Below are 11,965 nucleotides of genomic sequence, written 5' to 3'. Positions count from 1 at the left end.
CGTACCGTTCTATAATTCCCTGTTTTCTCTCTACCACCCTTTTTAAATAGTGGGGTTACATTAGCTATCCTCCAATTCATGGGAACTGTTCCAGAGTCCATAGAATTTTGAAAGATGACCAGCAATGAGTCATAGAGTCATAGAGTCATAGAATTATACAGCACAGAAAGAGGCCCTTCGGCCCATCGTGTCTGCACCGTCCATCAAGCCCTGTCTAATCTAATCCCATTTTCCAGCATTTGGTCCATAGCCTCGTATGCAATGGCATTTCAAGTGCTTATCCAAATGCTTCTTGAATGTTGTGAGGGTTCCTGCCTCTACCACGCTTTCAGGCAGTGAGTTCCAGACTCCAACCACCCTCTGGGTGAAAAAGTTCCTCCTCAAATCCCCTCTAAACCTCCAGCCCCTTACCTTGAATCTATGCCCCCTTGTTATTGACCCCCCTACTAAGGGGAAAAGTTCCTCTTTATCTACCCTATCTATGCCCCTCATCATTTTGTACACCTCAATCAGGTCCCCCCTCAGCCTTCTTTGCTCCAAGGAAAACAACCCCAGCCTGTTTAGCCTTTCTTCATAGCTGAGGCGCTCCATCCCAGGTAACATCCTAGTGAATCTTCTCTGCACCCTCTGCAAAGCAATCACATCCTTCCTATAGTGAGGCGACCAGAACTGCACACAGTACTCCAGCTGTGGCCTTACCAGCGTTTTGTACAGCTCCATCATAACCTCCCTGCTATTATATTCTATGCCTCGGCTAATGAAGGCAAGTATCCCATATGCCTTTTTTAACCACCTTATCTACCTGATCCGCTGCCTTCAGGGAGCTATGTACATGTACACCAAGGTCCCTCTGGCCCTCTGTGCTTCCTAGGGCCCTACCACTCATTGTGTATTCCCTTGCCTTATTTGTCCGTCCAAAATGCATCACCTCGCACTTTTCAGGGTTAAATTCCATTTGCCACTTTTCCGCCCATCTGACCAACGCGTTTATATCGTCCTGTAGCCTGAGGCTTTCCTCCTCGCAATTTACCACCCCACCAATTTTCGTGTCATCTGCGAACTTACTGATCATACCTTTTACATTCTCATCCAAATCATTTATGTAGATCACAAACAGCAAGGGACCCAGCACCGATCCCTGAGGTACCCCACTGGACACAGGCTTCCAGTCACAAAAGCAACCTTCGACCATCACCCTCTGCCTCCTGCCACTCAGCCAGTTTAGGATCCAACGTGCCAAGGCACTCTGGATCCCATGGGCTCTTACCTTCTTGACCAGTCTCCTATGCAGGACTTTGTCAAAAGCCTTACTGAAGTCCATGTATACCACATCCACAGCACTTCCCTCATCCACACACCTAGTCACCCCCTCGAAAAATTCAATCAGATTGGTCAGACATGATTTACCCTTGACAAAGCCATGCTGACTATCCCCGATTAATCCTTGCCTCTCCAAGTGGAGACTAATTTTGTCCCTCAGAATTTTTTCCAATAATTTCCCTACCACAGATGTTAGGCTCACAGGCCTGTAATTCCCTGGTTTATCCCTGCTACCCTTCTTGAATAATGGTACTACGTTAGCAGTTCCCCAGTCCTCTGGTACATCCCCTGTGGCCAGAGAGGTTCTGAAAATTTGTGTCAGAGCCCCTGCAATCTCCTCCTTTGCCTCACACAGCAGCCTGGGATACATCTCGTCCGGGCCTGGGGTTTTATCCACTTTTTGGCCTGCTAAAACTGCTAGTACCTCCTCCCTCTCGATGCTAATATTTTCAAGTATATCACAGTCCCCTTGCCCGATTTCTATGTCCAAATCGTCTTCCTCCATAGTGAACACAGATGCAAAAAATTCATTTAAAACCCCGCCTACATCATCTGGCTCTACACACAGATTGCCACTTTGGTCCCTAATGGGCCCTACCTTTTCCCTGGTTATCCTCTTGCCCTTAATATACTTATAAAACATCTTAGGATTTTCCTTTATTTTGCTCGCCAGTGTTACTTCATGGCCCCTCCTCGCTCTCCTAATTTCTTTTTTAAGTATGCCCCATGCACTTTTTATACTCCTCTAGGGCTTCCTCCGTCTTTAGTCTTTTGTAACTGCCAAAAGCCCCCCTTTTTTTCCTAATGCATTGTTGTATATCCCTTGTCATCCAAGGTTCCCTTTGCTTGTTGGTACCACCCTTGACCTTTACGGGAACATGTTGGCGTTGTACTCTCTCTATTTCCCTTCTGAAAGTCTCCCACTGCTTTGATGTGGATTTTCCTATAAGTAGCTGCTCCCAGTCCACTTTGGCCAGATCCTGCCTTATCATATTAAAATCGGCATTCCCCCAATTTAGAACCCTTATTTCCGGGCCGTCTTTGTCTTTTTCCATGACCACCTTAAATCTCACTGAATTATGGTCACTGTCGCCAAAATTCTCTGCTACTGACACTTCCACCACTTGCCCGGCTACATTCCCTAGAATTAGGTCCAGTACCGCCCCCTCTCTTGTAGGACTTTCTACACGCTGGCTCAAAAAGCTCTCCTGGATGCACCTTAAGAATTCTGCAGCCTCTAAGCATTTCACACTCTGACTATCCCAATTAATATTGGGGAAGTTGAAATCCCCCACTATTATTACCCTATTATTTTCGCACTTCTCTGAGATTTGCCTACAAATCTGTTCCTCTATCTCTACCTTACTGTTTGGGGGCCTATAGTACACTCCCAGCAAAGTGCTTGCCCCCTTTTTTTTTAAGTTGTACCCATATGGCCTCATTAGAGGAACCCGCTAATATATCATCCCTCCTTACAGCATCTACTATTTCCAGGGCCACTTCCTTAAGTACACTAGGATGTAGATTATCAGGCCCTGGGGATTTATTGGCCTTCAATCCCATCAATTTTGCTAACACCATTTCCCTACAAATACTGATTTCAGTCAATTCCTCCCTCTCATTAGACCCTATGTTGCCCGACATCTCTGGGAGGGTAATTGTGTTCTCCTTTTTGAAGACAGAACAAAAGTATGTATTTAATTGGTCTGCCATTTCCTTGTTCCCCATTATACATTCCCCTGATTCTGACTGCAAGGGACCTATGCTTGACTTCACCAATCTTTTTCTCTTCACATATCTATAGAAGCTTTTACAGTCAGTTTTATGTTCCCTGCAAGCTTTCTCCCATAATCTATTTTCCCCCTATTAATTAATCCGTTTCTCCTCGTTTGCTGAATCCTAAACTGCTCCTAATCCTCAGGTTTGCTGCTTTTCTGGCCAAAATATATGAACACCACTTGGAGGAAGAACTGAGAGTATAAGGGCACAGAATGTACCCTGGGTGGAGGACTTCAATGTCCATCACCAAGAGTGGCTCAGCAGCACCACTACTGACCGAGCTGGCCGAGTCCTGAAGGACATAACTGCCAGTCTGGGACTGTGACAGATGGTGAGGGAAAAACCTCCTTGACCTCTTCCTCTCCAATCTACCTGTCGCAGATGCATCTGACCATGACAGCATTGGCAGCAGTGACCACCGCAAAAACACTGTGGATACGAAGTCCCATCTTCACACTGAGAACACCCACCTTTGTGTTGTGTGGCACTACCACTGTGCTAATTGGTATAGGTGCAGAACAGGCTAGCAGCTCAAAACTGAGCATCCAGGAGTCGCTGTGGGCCATCAGAAGCAACAGAAGTATATTCCACCACCATCTGTAATCACATGGCTAGGCATATCACTCACTCTACAATTACCACCAAGCCAGGGGACCAACCCTGATGCAACAACGAGTGTAGAAGAGCATGCCAGGAGCAGCACCAGGCGTACCTAAGAATGAAGTGCCAACCTGGGGAACCTGCAAAACAGGACTTAATACCAGACGCAGCATGCAATAGACTGGGCTAAGCGATCCCACAATCAACAGATCAGATCAAAACTCTGCAGTCCTGCCACACCCAGTCGTGAATGTTGGTGGACCATTAAGCAACTAACGGGAAGAGGAGGCTCCAAGAATATCCCCATCCTCAATGATGGTGAAGCCCAGCACGTGAGTGCAAAAGACAAGGGTGAAGCATTTGCAAACAACTTCAGCCAGAAGTGCCGAGTGGTTAATCCATATTGGCCTACTTCCGAGATCCGCACCATCAAAGAAGCCAGTCTTCAGCCAATTCGATTCACGCCATGTGATATCAAGAAACTGCTGAGCACAATGGATACAGCAAAGGATATGGGCCCGGACAACATTCCTTCTATAGTGCTGAAGACTTGTGCTGCGGAACTAGCCGCGCATCTGGCCAAGCTGTTCCAGTACAGCGACAACACTGGCATCTATCACACAATGTGGAAAACTGCCCACAAAATGTAGGACAAATCCAACCCGGCATTTTACCGCCCCTTCAGTCTATTCTCAATCATCAACAACATGAAGGAAGGTGTCATCGACAGTGCTATCAAGCAGCACTTACTCACCAATAATATTCTCACTATTGCCCAGTTTGTGTTCTGCCAGGAACACTCGGGTCCAGATCTAATTACAGCCTAGGTCCAAACATGAACAAAGGAGATGAATTCCAGAGGTGAGGTGAGACTGACTGCCCTTGACATCAAGGCAGCATTTGACCGAGTCTGACATCAAGGAGCCCTAGTAAAACTGAAGTCAATGGGAATCAGGGGGAAAACGCTCCACTGGCTGAAGTTATACCTAGCACAAAAGAAGATGGTTGTGGTGGTTGAAGGTCAATCATCACAGCCCCGGAACATTCCTGCAGGAGTTCCTCAGGGCCGTGTCCAAGGCCCAGCCATCTTCAGCTGCTTCATCAATGACCTTCCCTCCAACATAAGGTCAGAAATGGGGATGTTCCCTGATGACTGCACAGTGTTCAGTGCCATTCAGAACACCTCAGATAATGAAGCCGTCCATGCCCGCATGCAACAAGGCCTGGACAACGTTCAGGCTTGGGCTGATAAGTGGCGGGTAACATTCACGCCACAGAAGTGCCAAGCAATGACTAACTCCAAGAAGCCAGAGTCTAACCTCCTCCCCTTGACTTTTAACGGCATTACCATTGCCGAATCTCCCTCTATCAACATCCTGGTGTCACCATTAACCAGAAACTTAACTGGACCAGCCACATAAATACTGTGGCAACAAGAGCAGGTCAGAGGCTGGGTATTCTGTGGCGATTTTATCACCTCCTGAGTGCTCAAAGCCTTTCCACCATGTACAAGGCGCAAGTAAGGAATGTGACGGAATAATCACCAATTGCTTGGATGAGTGCAGCTCCAACAACACTCAAGATGCTCGACACCACCCAGGACAAAGCAGCCCGCTTGATTGGCACCCCATCCACCACCTTAAACATTCACTCCCACCACCATCAGTGTACCGTGGTTGCAATGTGTACCATCTATAAGATATACTGCAGCAACTCACCAAGGCTTCTTCGGCAGCACCTCCCAAACCCGCGATCTCTTCCACCTGGAAGGACAAGGGCAGCAGGCACATGAGAACACCACCACTTCCAAGTTCCGCTCCAAGTCACACACCATCCTAACGTAGAAGTATATCTTTTATCTTTCATCATCACTGGGTCAAAAACCTGGAACTCCCTACCGAACAGCACTGTGGGAGCACCATCACCATACGGACTGCAGCGGTTCAAGAATGCGGCTCACCACCATCTTCTCAAGGGCAACTAGGGATGGGCAATAAATGGTGGCCTTGCCAGCGAAGACCAGATCCCATAAATGCTTAAAACGAAAGAAAGGCAGTGTGCTAGGCCCAACCATCTTCAACTCGCTTCCATCCAAAATAAGGACAGAAATGGGGATGTTCCCTGAAGACTGCACTGAAGGGAATGCATTGGATGTTGCCCACGGGGATTTTAGGAAGGCGTTTGACAAAGTACCACATAGAAGGCTGGTTAACAAAATTGATGCTCATAGAATAGTTCATCAGTGGCAGCTTGGATAAGGAACTGGCTTTTAAGGACAGAAAACAGCAAGTTGTGGTAAATAGCTGTTTTTTCACACTGGAGGAGGTTCCGCAAGGGTCAGTGCTGGGGCCATTACTTTTGTGATATTTATAAATGACCTGGATATTGAAATAAAGAGTAGAATTTCTAAATTTGCCGACGACACCAAACGTGGGTGTGCAGCAAACAGTGAGGATGATACCAATTGACTGCAGCAGGAAATAGAAAGCCTAGCTGAATGGGCAGACAAGTGGCAGATGGAATTTAATACAGAGAAGTGTGAGGTGATGTATTTTGGCAGAAGGAACAATGAGAGGCAATATACACTTCATGGCACAGTTTTAAGAGTGTGCAGGGACAGAGGAGCCTGGGAGTTAATGAGCATAGGTCCTTGAAGGTGGCAGGACATATGGAGAGAGTGGTTAAAAAAAACATATGGGATCTTGGGCTTCATAAATAGAGGTAATGAGTACAAAGGTAGCGAAGTTATATGGAACTTTTATAAAGCACTGGTTAGGCTACAACTGGAGTACTGCATCCAGATCTGGTCACCAAACTTAAGGAAGGATGTGAAGGCCCTTGAGAGGGAGCAGAGGAGATTTACCAGAATGGTCACGGTGATGGGAGATCTTAGCTATAGGACAGGTTGGAGAAGCTGCATTTGTTTTCATTATAACAACAAAAACGTGCATTTATATAGCACCTTTCACGTAGTAAATCGTCCCAAGGCGCTGCACAGGAGTATTTAAAGACAAAGGCGGTTATGTTGTGATTTGATAGAGGTGTACAAGATTATGATGAGCTTGGATAGGTTAGATGGGGAAAGGCTGTTCCCACTAGTTCATGTTAATGGACTAGGGGACACAGATTTAAGGTATTGGGCAAGAGATAGAGGGGGGACGTTAGGTAAACTTTTTTTATGCAGTGAGTGGTGAGGACCTGGCATTCGCTGCCGACGGAACTGGTGGAAACGGAGACACTCAATGTTTTCAAGGGGAGACTGGATAGGCACTTGAGAGAAATAAACGTACCGGGGTACGGGGATAGAGTGGGGGAATGGGACTGACTGGATTGCTCCACAGAGAGCCGGAACAGAATTGATGGACCGAATGGCCTCCTTCTGTGCCGTTATGACTCTATGACTATGAACTATAGAGTAGTGAAAATGGGGGCTTCAACTACCCTAATATATCTGAGAATCAGGCTAAATATAGAAAGTTCAGAGGAGAAGTGAAAAGGAAAATAAGAGGGAAAAGACAGGGTATGAGAATAGAATGACAACTAATATAAAAGGTAATCCAAAAGTCTTCTATATGCATATATTACCAAGGTTAACGACACTAAGATAGTGGCAGAGTAAGTAGTGCGGATGGGAGCAGGAAATTGCAAAGGGACATAGATTGAGTGGGTAAAATCAGAGGCATCTGATTCAAAAGATTCGGCAGAAGGAATTTAGGGACGTTAATGAGTTTGAAAGGAACATTTTTGACTTGTGCAGTTTTGTTCAGTGAAATGTTAGTGATGGGAAATTAATCCAGAATCTGGGATTCAGCATTTCACCTTCTCGCTGAACAGATCTTTCTTGAAGAGCTGTGTATCAGTTGTTTCCGTAGGGTAGCAGTTATCACGTTTGCCTAACATGCGCGAAATCCCAAGTTCGAACCCGAGCAGAAGCATTATGCTCGAGAGTATTATTTATGTGAAATTAATTAATACACAGTGTGTAAAATCAGATAGGTGATAAAACTTCATCAATGAATAAAGTTTCACAAATTATTAAAGTTAAGTTATTGAAGTTTCGACTGTCCCTCAGTGTGAGCATTTCTTTCATTCTGCAAAAACAACGCTATCGGTTAATGAATGGTGATTAAAACAATTAAACCACTAAACTACCAGGAAACACTTTAAAGAGTTTATCACAATTGCTGACATTTCTTCTCTTTTTTCTTGTGTTTTTTCAGCTCTTGGTCCTTTTCAGCTCCTGACTGCGGATATTCCTCTTATTAAACGTGAACAAAATGCAATATCTCGCAGCCCCGGTCTCGGTTAACACCAACAGATCTAAGCCACATTTCAGACACGGGAACAAACCCATTAATTATTCGCTCTTCCCCAGCTCCAGAGCTCAGATTGTTATTGTCCATCCCAGTGACCCGGGCCAAACCTCCCCATACACCGAGCACAGGCTCAGGAAAACCCCGGGGGAGATGATAACCCAGTCACTGAGTCTTCGAGCAGCATTGAACAAGCACCCGGACTGAAACATTTTAAATGCGGAAGTGAGAACTTACAAGCGAGTTTTCTAGCATTGAGGAGCGGTCTAAGGCTTCTGCGTTTAGGTCGCAGTCTCTTCTGGTAGGCGTGTGTTGAAATCCCACTTCCGACATTGTGCATATTTAATTACTAAGTGCAACTCATTTCTATTGACGCCACTGTGAAGCGCTTTGGGACATCCCTCAAAAGTGTGATTCAGCGGTTCAGCTGCTCGCTGAACATTCCCATCTGACCTGGCACTGAAAGTGGAGACGTTTCCGCAGTGTAGGAGCTATCACATACGCGGAAGCATGTTGTTGGATCTTGCTCCTTATGCATGTCCAGGGGCGAGTTTGCTCTCCTGTGAAAGGACATAAGAACATAATGAACGAAAGAATTAGAAGCAGGAGTAGGCCCTATGGCTCCCGAGCCTGCTCCGCCATTCAATCAGATAATGGCTGATCATCGACCTTAACTCCACTTTCCTGCCTATCCCCATATCCCTTGATTCCACTACAGTCCAAAAATCAATCGACCTCAGCCTTGAATATACTCAACGAATGAGCATCAACAACACTTTGGGGCAGAGATTTCCAAGGAAAGGGGCTGCAAACCTTTTAAATCTAACAATTGCTGATGTCACAAGCACCGAACATTGTTAAGCAAACTCCCAAAATAGAGTGTGTAAAATCAGAAGTGATAAAAGTTCATGACATGCAAAGCATGGAAATCACTGTGTGAAATGGGACGTGGATAACATTAATATCAATATTTTTCTGCCTGACATGGTGGTGGAAGCAGATTCAATGTTAACTTTCAAAAGGGAAATAAATTGAAAAAGAAACACTTGCAGGGCTTTGGGAAAAGAGCAGGGGAGTGGGAATAATTGGATCGCTCTTTCAAAGAGCCGGCACAGGCACTATGGGCCGAATGGCCTCCTTCTGTGCTGTCTGATTCTATGATTCTATATTAAGTTATTACAGTTTGTCTGTCACCCAGTAAACTTGTTAGCAATTCCTGTAGTGAGCAACACAATGTTGTGGGTTGATTAATGATGATTGAAACAATTATAAAGAGTCTCACTGACTTGAATCATCCCTTATTACCTTTGGTTAACAAAAATCTATCAATCGCAGATTAAAATGAGCAATTGATGTAACATTTTTGAAAGAGCTATCCAATTAGTCCCACTCCGCTGCTCTTCCCCCATAGCCCCGCTGACCCTCCTGCCAGTGGAAAATGTTTCCCCCATAATTTTCAACAACTCTATTAAATCTCCCCTGAACTGTGATTAATGCAGTTCAACGTGGGCACGTGTCAGATCATTCACTTTGGGTCTAAGAAAGATCGGTCAGTGTTTGGTCTGAAAAAACTATGTCAGAGAATATTTTTTCTGTGAAAAAAACGGTCCTGTTTAATTTAACAAAAGTTTCCCCAGATCCCTGCTCTCACAAGCAATGAACATTTTAAACTATTCTCCTAAATTACAATGTGTAAAATGAGATATGGGCTAACAGTTCAGCACATGCAAAGAGCAAAATAAATGACTGAAGTTTCGACTGACATTCAGTCACCACATTATAATATTCTTCATTCTGCAAAAGAAGGCTGTCGGTTAATTAATGGTGATTAAAACATTTCTTATTTTTTCACATTAGTTGCATGTTATTTATTTACTCAAATGTCTTCGCTTTAATTAATTAAAAACGGTGATGTCAAAGTTACTTCCCTAACCGGGGATCGAACTGGTCACACTTACGGATCAGAATAGCTTATTGAATCATGTAAAGGTGCCCTCGAAAAATATCACTCTGCTAAATTAAAATCACGGCTGCAATTTATTTCGGTGTAAAATAAGGGGATTGAAAATGACAAAGAAAACGCCAGGCAGCGCCCGCAGTGAAACAGGGCTCGAACTTAGAATTAAGTTGGTGCTGCGAAGTAACCGCTGAGCTAAAGCTAACGCCGATCAAAGAACGAAAAACCGCTCAATATAAAGGATGAGCTCACAGATATCAGGCGCAGTGCAGTCAAATGTCAAATCCCTTGTTTCTTATTCAACAGAGGAGGAAGAGACATGAACGGGAATCAGAAGCCACAAACTTTAATTAAAAGCACAAATACTTACTGACAAATCTTTTCACTGTAAAATTCTTTCACTTTATTTCAACGCTGACTGCGTTTAATCTGAATGTCAGCACCATGGGATTTTAAGTTCAGAACTGTTTCTATTTTGTGCGCATGTTAGAAATAACCGGTCCTGTTCAATTTGACCAAAGTTCCCCAGATTCCTGGTGTCATCCGCAATGACCATTTTAAACCAGACTCCTAAAGTACAGTGTGTAAAATGAGATATGGGTAACAGTACAAATTATTGAACTGTCGACTCTCCCTCAGTTACTATTTCTTTCATTGTGACAAAGACAATTGTCGGTTAATTCATGAGGCTTTACCGTAAAAGCAACAAACAAAAAGTTTAACAAAAGCCTTCAACCAACGTGGGCACGAACCCAGGAGCACTGCTACCGACTGAGCTCGCATGGCCTGATCACTTTGACTATCTATTATCACTGATCGACAGTGGCACAGTAATTAGTGTGGATGGGAACAGGGAATTGCAAAGAGACATTGATTGAGTGGAAATACTGGAGGCATCTGATTCAGAAGATTCGGGGGCGACGCGGAAATTCGAGAGTTTAATGACTTTGAAAGGAACATTTTTGACTTGTGCAGTTTCGGCCAGAGAAATGTTACTGAAAGGAAATGAATCCAGAATCTGGGATCCAGCATTTCACCTTCTCGCTGAACAGTTCTTTCTGGATATTTAGCTAAACAGAGGTTTCCATATTGTAGTGGTTATTACGTTCACCTCACAAGTGCAAAGTCCCCGATTCAATCCCGGGCGCAAGCATTATGTTCGATGAATGGTGCCCGGTTCAAAACTGGAAAGGAAACCTTCCCCATTAAAATTGAATGAATATGAAAATGGAAGAATTCCTATTGTAATTAAATATCAATAAAATAATATATCTCATAGAGCCCGTATATTATCTGAGCCCACACCATTCTTCACAGTCTCAAACTCAGCACAGATACCGACAGTGTCCCTCCCTCACTCCCGTTTCCTGCCCTGATGGTGCAGAAAGCCCCTCTCAAAGCTGCACATTCGACTGGTTTCAGTGGATCCGCGGGAGATCTTTAAAGAATCCTGCAGTGTCGCCTCTGCTAATAATGATAGATCGTCACCATATTTCACACACCGCCGCAATTCCGACCAGTTCAGTCCCAGTCCCCTGGTTAACAGTCTTAATTACCGCCAAATAACCTCTCTGGCACTGAAAATATATTTTATAAGTGTGGAATCTCATTCCTTCAGATATAAATTGTTGTTGAATATTTTTTATATAATAAAAATGTTTTTACATTTTTCTATTTTTTCTCTCTCTCTCTGAATCCAACCTTTATTTCCCTCTCTTTATTTCGTTTTCTGTGCCTGATTTGACATTGAATTCACTGTTCTAACAGATCCTGGTTCAGACTGCGCTGCTCATTAACGAATCTTCAATCAATTATTTATGAGGTAGGGTGGCACAGTGAGTTTGTTAATCGATCAGTATTCCAGAGGAAAATTGGAATGGTGGGGAGAAAATTGTCCAGTGCTTGCTGGTGGAGAGGTTTGCCTTGAGGGGGCAGCGATGAATCGCCATTGCAGTGCTGGTCCCGCCACAAACTGTTCCTCAGCCGCAGACTTCAT

The sequence above is a fragment of the Somniosus microcephalus genome, unplaced genomic scaffold (genome assembly GCF_052327205.1).
Source record: "Somniosus microcephalus isolate GS21.2 unplaced genomic scaffold, FLI_Smic_1.0 unresolved_chr4, whole genome shotgun sequence".
NCBI lineage: Eukaryota > Metazoa > Chordata > Chondrichthyes > Squaliformes > Somniosidae > Somniosus > Somniosus microcephalus.
This window is presented reverse-complemented; position numbering follows the sequence as displayed.